Source organism: Oncorhynchus nerka, linkage group LG27 (genome assembly GCF_034236695.1).
Source record: "Oncorhynchus nerka isolate Pitt River linkage group LG27, Oner_Uvic_2.0, whole genome shotgun sequence".
NCBI lineage: Eukaryota > Metazoa > Chordata > Actinopteri > Salmoniformes > Salmonidae > Oncorhynchus > Oncorhynchus nerka.
Window position 1 is genome coordinate 56,769,963 of NC_088422.1, and position 11,249 is coordinate 56,781,211.

The 11,249-nt window shown below is 46.0% G+C and overlaps 1 protein-coding gene across 5 annotated transcripts in view; it reads left to right on the forward strand.

Annotated features, from left to right (window-relative positions):
• The window catches only part of LOC115112032 (src substrate cortactin-like), a 38,928-nt gene extending 28,019 nt beyond the window's left edge, over positions 1-10,909 (forward strand). For 3 of the 5 annotated variants that reach the window (XR_010461546.1, XR_010461550.1, XR_010461549.1), the window contains 3 exons: positions 4,122-5,199; positions 5,398-5,759; positions 10,254-10,334. The gene's annotated coding sequence lies outside the window, so the exon portion shown is untranslated. Of the gene's footprint in view, positions 1-4,121; positions 5,200-5,397; positions 5,760-10,253; positions 10,335-10,550 lie in introns of those variants that run through there. The other 2 variants (XR_010461547.1, XR_010461548.1) reach the window with 2 other exon arrangements.
• Positions 10,910-11,249: the final 340 nt, after the last annotated feature.

Consider the following 11,249-nt stretch of genomic DNA (forward strand, 5'->3'; position numbering starts at 1 on the left):
GTGTCCATGTCATTGGATGTGACATCTGGTAGGTTTTTCTGTTAATGTGTCCTTTTTGTCATTTTCAGTAGGAGGCTGATTTTCAGCAACAGCCCCTCCATCTTGTTGATAATTTACATTCCGCAATCTTGGGTGATGCACCCCGACAATGGTTCCTCCGTGACTCACAAAAATCGCCACACCATCTTGGCCAGTGACTACTCCTGATCCTTTCCACTCTTGATAGTCAACTCATTTGTAGTACACTTTGTTTCCAGTCTCATACTTCTCACCTGTGCATTGAAGCTGTTTACATAGAGCCCTGAGAATTCTCTCTAAAGACTTCTCGCTGCATGTATTGCTGAAAGGTGCTGATTTCTCTGCCATTTCTCTTATTGAATTATTATTGAATTCTCCTCCAGTGTCACTGTATAATTTCTGGGGCGGGCCGTGCACACTTATCCAGGAATGAATGAAGTGCTTGATGATTTCACTGGGTTTCTTTGTATTCACAATGCTTCCAGCACTGAAGCGTGTGAAGTGGTCGATTATGTTAAGGTACAACACACTTGGTCCAAGCTCATGTAGATCTACAGCCAATGTTTCATTGTACTTGGAAGCCAATGGCAAAAACAACAGCTGGTCTGGGCTTAGGTTTGCTGTATTTCTGGCATGTCTCACAACTGCCGCCTCCAGAATGGCGCAGTGGCACTAGAGAACCTGGTTCGAGTCCAGGCTCTGTCGCACCTGGCCATGATGGCGCACAATTGGCCCATCGTCGTCCTGATTAGGGGAGGGTTTGGCCGGCAGGGATGTTCCTGTCCCATCCCGCACTAGCGACTCCTGTGGCGGGCCTGACATACCAGTCCAGTGGATTTGTGCCGGGTAATGGCGCCCTCGTCTGGTTGTCTTGAATGTGACTTGTTGGCGGCTTTTCTCAGCTGCTCAGTGTAATATGCCGCGTCACTCACTTGCATTCCATCTGTTATTAGCGTGACAATCTTTTCACCCAAAATCCTTTTTAGTGCCTACTTCATTGACGCAAAAGTCAGAGCCAACTGTTTCTCCCTACCATCCAGAAAGGCAGTATCTAGCAACTTGAAAGCTAACACTGCATTCGGGAGAACCATGTCTTAATTGTGTATCCTATAGTCCCTCTGTTCGAAATCAATTATGAAGTTAGTCATTGCAACCGAAATGTCTCTAGTAACACTGTCAAAGTTTGAACAAGTTTCTCTCTAACCACCTGTTACGCGAGTGCAGCAAGGAGCCAAAGTAAGTTGCTAGCTAGCATTAAACTTATCTTATAAAAACAATCAATCTTAACATAATCACTAGTTAACTTCACATGGTTGATGATATTACTAGTTTGTCTAGCTTGTCCTGCGTTGCATATAATCAATGCAGTGCCTCTTAATTTGAATCACAGCATATTTGCGAAAAAAGCACCGTTGTTGCACCAATGTGTACCTAACCATAAACATCAATGCCTTTCTTAAAATCAAAACACAAGTATATATTTTTTAAAACCTGCATATTTAGTTAATATTGTCTGCTAACATGAATTTCTTTTAACTAGGGAAATTGTGTCACTTCTCTTGCATTCTGTTCAAGCAGAGTTAGGGTATATCAGCAGTTTGGGCCGCCTGGCTCGTGGCGAACTGTGTGAAGACCATTTCTTCCTAACAAAGACCGTAATTAATTTGCCAGGATTTTACATAATTATGACATAACATTGAAGGTTGTGCAATGTAAAAGCAATATTTAGACTTAGGGATGCCCACCCTTTAGATAAAATACGGAATGGTTCCGTATTTCACTGAAAGAATAAACGTTTTGTTTTCGAAATGGTAGTTTCTGGATTTGACCATATTATTGACCTAAGGCTTGTATTTCTATGTATTTATTATATTATAATTTAGTCTATGATTTGATATTTGATAGAGCAGTCTGACTGAGCGGAGGTAGGCAGCAGCAGGCTCGTAAGCATTCATTAAAACACCACTTTCCTGCGTTTGCCAGCAGCTCTTCGCTGTGCTTCAAGCATTGCGCTGTTTATGACTTCAAGCCTATCAACTCCCGAGATTAGGCTGGCAATACTATAGTGCCTATAAGAACATCCAATAGTCAAAGGTATATGACATACAAATGGTATAGAGAAAAATAGTCCTACAATTCCTATAATAACTACAAACTAAAACTTCTTAACTGTGAATATTGAGGACTTATGTTAAAAGGAACCACCAGCTTTCATATGTTCTCATGTTCTGAGCAAGGAACTTAAATGTTTTACATGGCACATATTGCACTTTTACTTTCTTCTCCAACACTGTGTTTTTGCATTATTTAAAGCAAATTGAACATGTTTCATTATTTATTTGAGACTGAATAGATTTTGTTTATTTATTATATTAAGTTAAAATAAAAGTGTTCATTCAGTATTGTTGTAATTGTCATTATTGCAAATATATATATAAAAATCGGCCAATTATTCGGTATCGGTTTTTTATGGTCCTCCTATAATAGGTCGACATAATTGATCAACCTTTAATATAGGGATACTATTCCGTTTGTCTGTGATGTGTACGCCGAGGAACTTATAACTTACTACCCTCTCCACTACTGTCCCGTCGATGTGGATAGGGGGGTGCTCCCCCTGCTGTTTCCTGAAGTCCACAATCATCTTCTTAGTTTTGTTGACGTTGAGGTTATTTTCCACACCACACTCCGAGGGCCCTCACCTCCTCCCTGTAGACCGTCTCATCGTTGTTGGTAATCAAGCCTACCACTGTAGTGTCGTCCGCAAACTTGATGATTGAGTTGGAGGCGTGCGTGGCCACACAGTCGTGGGTGAACAGGGAGTACATGAGAGGGCTCAGAACGCACCATTGTGGGGCCCCAGTGTTGAGGATCAGCGGGGTGGAGATGTTGTTACCTACCCTCACCACCTGGGGGCGGCCCGTCAGGAAGTCCAGTACCCAGTTGCACAGGGCGGGGTCGAGACCCAGGGTCTCGAGCTTGATGACGAGTTTGGAGGGTACTATGGTGTTGAATGCTGAGCTGTAGTCGATGAACAGCATTCTCACATAGGTATTCCTCTTGTCCAGATGGGTTAGGGCAGTGTGCAGTGTGGTTGAGATTGCATCGTCTGTGGACCTATTTGGGCGGTAAGCAAATTGGAGTGGGTCTAGGGTGTCAGGTAGGGTGGAGGTGATATGGTCCCTGACTTGGGAACAGGAACAATGGTGGCCCTCTTGAAGCATGTGGGAACAACGGACTGGGATAAGGATTGATTGAATATGTCCGTAAACACACCAGCCAGCTGGTCTGCGCATGCTCTGAGGGCGCGGCTGGGGATCCCGTCTGGTTCTGCAGCCTTGCGAGGGTTAACACGTTTAAATGTTTTACTCACGTCGGCTGCAGTGAAGGAGAGTCCGCATGTTTTGGTAGCGGCCGTGTCAGTGGCACTGTATTGTCTTCAATGCGGGCAAAAAAGTTATTTAGTCTGCCTGGGAGCAAGACATCCTGGTCCGTGACGGGGCTGGTTTTCTTTTTGTAATCCGTGATTGACTGTAGACCCTGCCACATACCTCTTGTGTCTGAGCCGTTGAATTGCGACTCTACTTAGAGTCAAATAAAGTTCGTTCAGAGCCATCGATGTGTCTGCTTGGGGGGGAATATATACGGCTGTGATTATAATCGAAGAGAATTCCCTTGGTAGATAATGCGGTCGACATTTGATTGTGAGGAATTCTAAATCAGGTGAACAGAAGGACTTGAGTTCCTGTATGTTGTTGTGACCACACCATGTCTCCTTAACCATAAAGCATACGTCCCCGCCCCTCTTCTTACCAGAAAGATGTTTGTTTCTGTCGGCGCGATACGTGGAGAAACCAGCTGGCTGCACCGATACCGTTAGCGTCTCTCGAGTGAGCCATGTTTCCGTGAAGCAAAGAACGTTACAGTCTCTGATGTCCCTCTGGAATGCTACCCTTCCTCGAATTTCATCAACCTTGTTGTCAAGAGACTGGACATTGGCGAGAAGTATGCTAGGGAGTGGTGCGCGATGTGCCCGTCTCCGGAGCATGACCAGAAGACCGCTTCGTTTCCCTCTTTTACGACGTCTTTGTTTTGGGTCGCAGGCTGGGATCCAATCCGTTGTCCTGGGTGAAAGGCAGAACACAGAATCCGTTCCGGGAAAGTCATATTCCTGGTCATACTGATGGTGAGTTGACGTTGCTCTTATATTCAGTAGTTCTTCCCGACTGTATGTAATGAAACCTAAGATGACCTGGGGTACCAATGTAAGAAATAACACGTAAAAATACAAAAAACTGCATAGTTTCCTAGGAACGCGAAGGGAGGCGGCCATCTCTCTCGGCGCCAGAGTTTTGTGTTGGCAACTAGCTAGCTCATTTGAGTTAGCCTGCACTGTAGCTAGTTAGCTAATAATACATCGTTTTTAAAAACATTTTCGGAATGTATTTACTTACTTAAATAGGTTCTCCCAGCCTTGTGGCCAATTGGAAACAGCACAGCGAAGTGGGTTTGTCACCAGAGTGTTTTATAGGATATTACTATTGAACTATGTACCCATTTAATAACCAGACATTCATGCAAACTTGTTATGCTACATTTTTGATGCACAATCGAACATGCTGCTATATGCTGCCAGCATGCCCACAAGTGAGTCACAATGGGCGGCCTAAGCGACACACGGCTAGCTATCTAGCCAACTTCACATACTGTATAGATAGGTAGCTGGTGATATTTAATTCACTTAGTTAGCTAATATGAAGTTAGCTAGCTATCTTGACGTATTTATCACTGTAAAAAACAAACTCCAAATTAATTTGTAGGTAGCTAGCTAACAGCCATGGAGGAGGGTGAAAGTATAGCAGCTCCAACTGTCAAAGTGAGAGAGTAGGCTATTCTGGATAAGGCAGGTACTTTTGTGTAGTTCCTGTCCCTGGAAGTAAGGACGGAGATAATAGTAACATAATATTCAGTGTGGTGTAATTTGACTATTATGAAGTCTGTTTCTTGTGAGGTTTTCTGTCCTCAGATAAAGAGCACTATGAAAGCCTGTCTACAGATGAAGAGGTCCCAATGAAGAGCAGTGGTTCTCAGTCCTGGGGACTCAAAGGGGTGCACATTTTGTTTTTGCCTTAGCACTGCACAGCCGCTTCAAATGATCAACTCATCATCAAGCTTCAAGTGGTATTTGTGTATTCATTTATGACGCTAACCTTGATATGATCCTGTTATTGACACATGCTACACATGCACATGTGTGCCCATGCATCTATCAATCCAATGTTATCATGATTTGTTATCACGGTTATTATACTTTAGTAATCCACAATGACCTTGTGATGTAAAAGTCTAATAATTACATTGTCTTCCATATTCCTACAGATACCTTGTAACTGGAGATTCCTTCAAAACGATTGCCTACAGTTAACGTGAAGGGCACTGCAAGGTTGGGTGACCAGGGCAATCTGGGACTGCCTTCTGGAGGAATTCGGGTGTTTTAAGGCTACCTGTGTTCTGCATAACTTCATGAGGATGGACACAAGGACCAGGAGGAATCTGCAGCTTGCCGCCGTGTGCCAGAGGAGAAGTCTGCTGCTCTGCAGGATGTTTCAAGGATGGGGTCCAACAACGCAGCAAGAGAGGCAATCCGTGTGCGGGAGATCTTCACCTCCTACCTCATAGACACCCTATAACCCACACCTACACACTCATATATCAATCTGATTGATGGATTGTGTTGTGCAGTAAGCAGGACATTACATTACATTTACATTTAAGTCATTTAGCAGACGCTCTTATCCAGAGCGACTTACAAATTGGTGCTTTCACCTTATGACATCCAGTGGAACAGCCACTTTACAATAGTGCATCTAGGTCTTTTAAGGGGGGTGAGAAGGATTACTTTATCCTATCCTAGGTATTCCTTAAAGAGGTGGGGTTTCAGGTGTCTCCGGAAGGTGGTGATTGACTCCGCTGTCCTGGCGTCGTGAGGGAGTTTGTTCCATCATTGGGGGGCCAGAGCAGCGAACAGTTTTGACTGGGCTGAGCGGGAACTGTACTTCCTCAGTGGTAGGGAGGCGAGCAGGCCAGAGGTGAATGAACGCAGTGCCCTTGTTTGGGTGTAGGGCCTGATCAGAGCCTGGAGGTACTGAGGTGCCGTTCCCCTCACAGCTCCGTAGGCAAGCACCATGGTCTTGTAGCGGATGCGAGCTTCAACTGGAAGCCAGTGGAGAGAGCGGAGGAGCGGGGTGACGTGAGAGAACTTGGGAAGGTTGAACACCAGACGGGCTGCGGCGTTCTGGATGAGTTGTAGGGGTTTAATGGCACAGGCAGGGAGCCCAGCCAACAGCGAGTTGCAGTAATCCAGACGGGAGATGACAAGTGCCTGGATTAGGACCTGCGCCGCTTCCTGTGTGAGGCAGGGTCGTACTCTGCGGATGTTGTAGAGCATGAACCTACAGGAACGGGCCACAGCCTTGATGTTAGTTGAGAACGACAGGGTGTTGTCCAGGATCACGCCAAGGTTCTTAGCGCTCTGGGAGGAGGACACGATGGAGTTGTCAACCGTGATGGCGAGATCATGGAACGGGCAGTCCTTCCCCGGGAGGAAGAGCAGCTCTGTCTTGCCGAGGTTCAGCTTGAGGTGGTGATCCGTCATCCACACTGATATGTCTGCCAGACATGCAGAGATGCGATTCGCCACCTGGTCATCAGAGGGGGGAAAGGAGAAGATTAATTGTGTGTCGTCTGCATAGCAATGATAGGAGAGACCATGTGAGGTTATGACAGAGCCAAGTGACTTGGTGTATAGCGAGAATAGGAGAGGGCCTAGAACAGAGCCCTCGGGGACACCAGTGGTGAGAGCGCGTGGTGAGGAGACTCTCGCCACGCCACCTGGTAGGAGCGACTTGTCAGGTAGGACGCAATCCAAGCATGGGCCGCGCCGGAGATGCCCAACTCGGAGAGGGTGGAGAGGAGGATCTGATGGTTCACAGTATCGAAGGCAGCCGATAGGTCTAGAAGGATGAGAGCAGAGGAGAGAGAGTTAGCTTTAGCAGTGCGGAGTGCCTCCGTGATACAGAGAAGAGCAGTCTCAGTTGAATGACTAGTCTTGAAACCTGACTGATTTGGATCAAGAAGGTCATTCTGAGAGAGATAGCGGGAGAGCTGGCCAAGGACGGCACGTTCAAGAGTTTTGGAGAGAAAAGAAAGAAGGGATACTGGTCTGTAGTTGTTGACATCGGAGGGATCGAGTGTAGGTTTTTTCAGAAGGGGTGCAACTCTCGCTCTCTTGAAGACGGGAGGGACGTAGCCAGCGGTCAGGGATGAGTTGATGAGCGAGGTGAGGTAAGGGAGAAGGTCACCGGAGATGGTCTGGAGAAGAGAGGAGGGGATAGGGTCAAGCGGGCAGGTTGTTGGGCGGCCGGCCGTCACAAGACGCGAGATGTCATCTGGAGAAAGAGGTCAGAGCACAGGGTAGGGCAGTGTGAGCAGAACCAGCGGTGTCGTTTGACTTAGCAAACGAGGATCGGATGTCGTCGACCTTCTTTTCAAAATGGTTGACGAAGTCATCTGCAGAGAGGGAGGAGGGGGAGGGGGAGGAGGATTCAGGAGGGAGGAGAAGGTGGCAAAGAGCTTCCTAGGGTTAGAGGCAGATGCTTGGAATTTAGAGTGGTAGAAAGTGGCTTTAGCAGCAGAGACAGTGGAGGAAAATGTAGAGAGGAGGGAGTGAAAGGATGCCAGGTCCGCAGGGAGGCGAGTTTTCCTCCATTTCCGCTCGGCTGCCCGGAGCCCTGTTCTGTGAGCTCGCAATGAGTCGTCGAGCCACGGAGCGGGATGGGAGGACCGAGCCGGCCTGGAGGATAGGGGACATAGAGAGTCAAAGGATGCAGAAAGGGAGGAGAGGAGGGTTGAGGAGGCAGAATCAGGAGATAGGTTGGAGAAGGTTTGAGCAGAGGGAAGAGATGATAGGATGGAAGAGGAGAGAGTAGCGGGGGAGAGAGAGTGAAGGTTGGGACGGCGCGATACCATCCGAGTAGGGGCAGTGTGGGAAGTGTTGGATGAGAGGGAGAAGGATACAAGGTAGTGGTCGGAGACTTGGAGGGGAGTTGCAATGAGGTTAGTGGAAGAACAGCATCTAGTAAAGATGAGGTCGAGCGTATTGCCTGCCTTGTGAGTAGGGGGGGAAGGTGAGAGGGTGAGGTCAAAAGAGGAGAGGAGTGGAAAGAAGGAGGCAGAGAGGAATGAGTCAAAGGTAGACGTGGGGAGGTTAAAGTCGCCCAGAACTGTGAGAGGTGAGCCGTCCTCAGGAAAGGAGCTTATCAAGGCATCAAGCTCATTGATGAACTCTCCGAGGGAACCTGGAGGGCGATAAATGATAAGGATGTTAAGCTTGAAAGGGCTGGTAACTGTGACAGCATGGAATTCAAAGGAGGCGATAGACAGATGGGTAAGGGGAGAAAGAGAGAATGACCACTTGGGAGAGATGAGGATCCCGGTGCCACCACCCCGCTGACCAGAAGCTCTCGGGGTGTGCGAGAGCACGTGGGCGGACGAAGAGAGAGCAGTAGGAGTAGCGGTGTTGTCTGTGGTGATCCATGTTTCCGTCAGTGCCAAGAAGTCGAGGGACTGGAGGGGGGCATAGGCTGAGATGAACTCTGCCTTGTTGGCCGCAGATCGGCAGTTCCAGAGGCTACCGGAGACCTGGAACTCCACGTGGGTCGTGCGCGCTGGGACCACCAGATTAGGGTGGCCGCGGCCATGCGGTGTGGAGCGTTTGTATGGTCTGTGCAGAGAGGAGAGAACAGGGATAGACAGACACATAGTTGACAGGCTAGAGAAGAGGCTACGCTAATGCAGAGGAGATTGGAATGACAAGTGGACTACACGTCTCGAATGTTCAGAAAGTTAAGCTTACGTAGCAAGAATCTAATTGACTAAAATGATTAAAATGATACAGTACTGCTGAGGTAGGCTAGCTGCGTTGTTGACACTACCCTAATCAAGTCGTTCCGTTGAGTGTGAAGTTTCTACAATGCTGCTATTCGGGGCTAGCTGGCTAGCTAGCAGTGTTGGTTACGTTACGTTGCGTTAGGAGAACGACAATAGCTGGCTAGCTAACCTAGAAAATCGCTCTAGACTACACAATTATCTTTGAAACAAAGACGGCTATGTAGCTAGCTATGTAGCTAGCTACGATCAAACAAATCACACCGTTGGGACTGTAATGAAATGAAATGAAAATGTGATACTACCTGTGGAGCGAAGCGGAATGCGACCGGAATGCGAAAGTTCTATTCAGTAGACGTTGGCTGGCTGTTGGCTAGCTAGGAGTGTCTCCTACGTTAAGGACGACAAAAAGCTGGCTAGCTAACCTCGGTAAATTAAGATAATCACTCTAAGACTACACACTCTAAACTACACAATTATCTTGGATACGAAGACAGCAAAGACAACTATGTAGCTAGCTAATACTACACTAATCAAGTCGTTCAGTTGAGTGTGATAGTTACTACAGTGCTACGGTAGCCGGTGAACGTATGCTAGCTGGCTAGCTGCTAGGCAGATAGGAGGACGACGAAATACGATAATAACGCAATTATCACTCTAAGACTCCACACTCTAAACTACACAATTATCTTGGATACGAAGACAGCAAAGACAACTATGTAGCTAGCTAACACTACACTAATCAAGTCGTTCAGTTGAGTGTGATAGTTACTACAGTGCTACGGTAGACGGTGAACGTGTTGGGCAGATAGGAGGACGACGAAATACGATAATTACGCAATTATCTTTGATACAACGACGGCTATGTAGCTAGCTAAGAAGAAATTGCTAAGATTAGACAAATCAGACCGTTGTACTATAATGAAATGTAATGAAATGTAATGAAAAAGTTATACAACCTGCAGACCGAAGGAGACCGAAGCGCGGATGCGACCGGCTGCTACAGATGATAGCTAGAGGTGTATAACTGTGCCTCCTTCCACCTTCAAAGAATAGGCAATAGGGCCAACCATGGAGAATAGTAAGACACTTCATTATTTCTATAACTAAGCGATATTATTTGTCCTCGTGTGTCCGTTCATGTTTTTCAGCATAAAGTACTCTGCAGCCACTTAGTGTGGTGTGGAGGCCACACACACAGATTCCTGTTGAACGCTGTCCCTTTATCTACCTTATTTTCTCAATAAGTCTCTCTCCTTCACTTCATCCCTCTCTCCTCTTCTCCCTAGATTGTCTATGTTATATCAGCTGTGTAGGTGAACCCCTCCCGCATCTGAACTGGCTATATAGAGGGCACAGCAGGATCAAAGGTGAGATGTCACTTGGTCTGGTCAACAGGAAGTATTATTAAAGAGATGCTTTACATTGAACTACAGGTAGAGATGCAGTAGTCCCAGAGTTAATGATCCAAGATCAGTTTGCATTCCACCTCCTGATTATTATGATGAGTAACACTGTTAGAATAAAAAAATAAAAACAAGGCTTAAAAATGCTATCTCTTATCTCCATCTGTCTCTCGTCTGCAGATATGTTTTGATGTGAGAGAGGATGCCAACCCCCAGTCCCATCATCGCCACCTCACCCGCTTTTAAGATAACCTTCGGGCCGACTAGAGACACTATTATGTAATTGTGATGAACAGAGAATATTTGGGTAGCACTGATTCATGAATCATATCCCTGCTCCTATGTTCTTACCTCTTTCCCTTTGTCTTTTACACCTTTCTCGCCACCGCCTCTTTCTTCCTCTGTTTTTATAATTCACAACAGATGTGCATTGAAGTACAGATTTAACTTGTATTTGTACTACAATTATAATTATTAATGAATGTATTCATAACACTTGGATAATGAACTTCTTTCAATAAAGTGTTTCACATTCTCTACTGGTTGAAATTAAGTCTCGATTTGATGAAATACTACACCTATCCTGTGTGTTCAAATCAAAGTGTATTTGTCATGTGCGCCGAATACAACAGGTGTAGATCTTACAGTGAAGGCTCTAACCAATAGTGCAAAAAAGTTTATCAGATCAATGCAGGTGAAGGGCATTAAGACATTGAGATGAACCAGTGTTAGAGTATTTACATGATGCATAGGAAGTGTAGTGTACTTTAAAAAAATACATATTTCTGTATGTATGAATTACAAATCTTCCTTTAACTAGTTAAAACCCGTTTCTAGTCTATTAGTTACAATGTGTAATCATTGATGTCCCAGAACCAA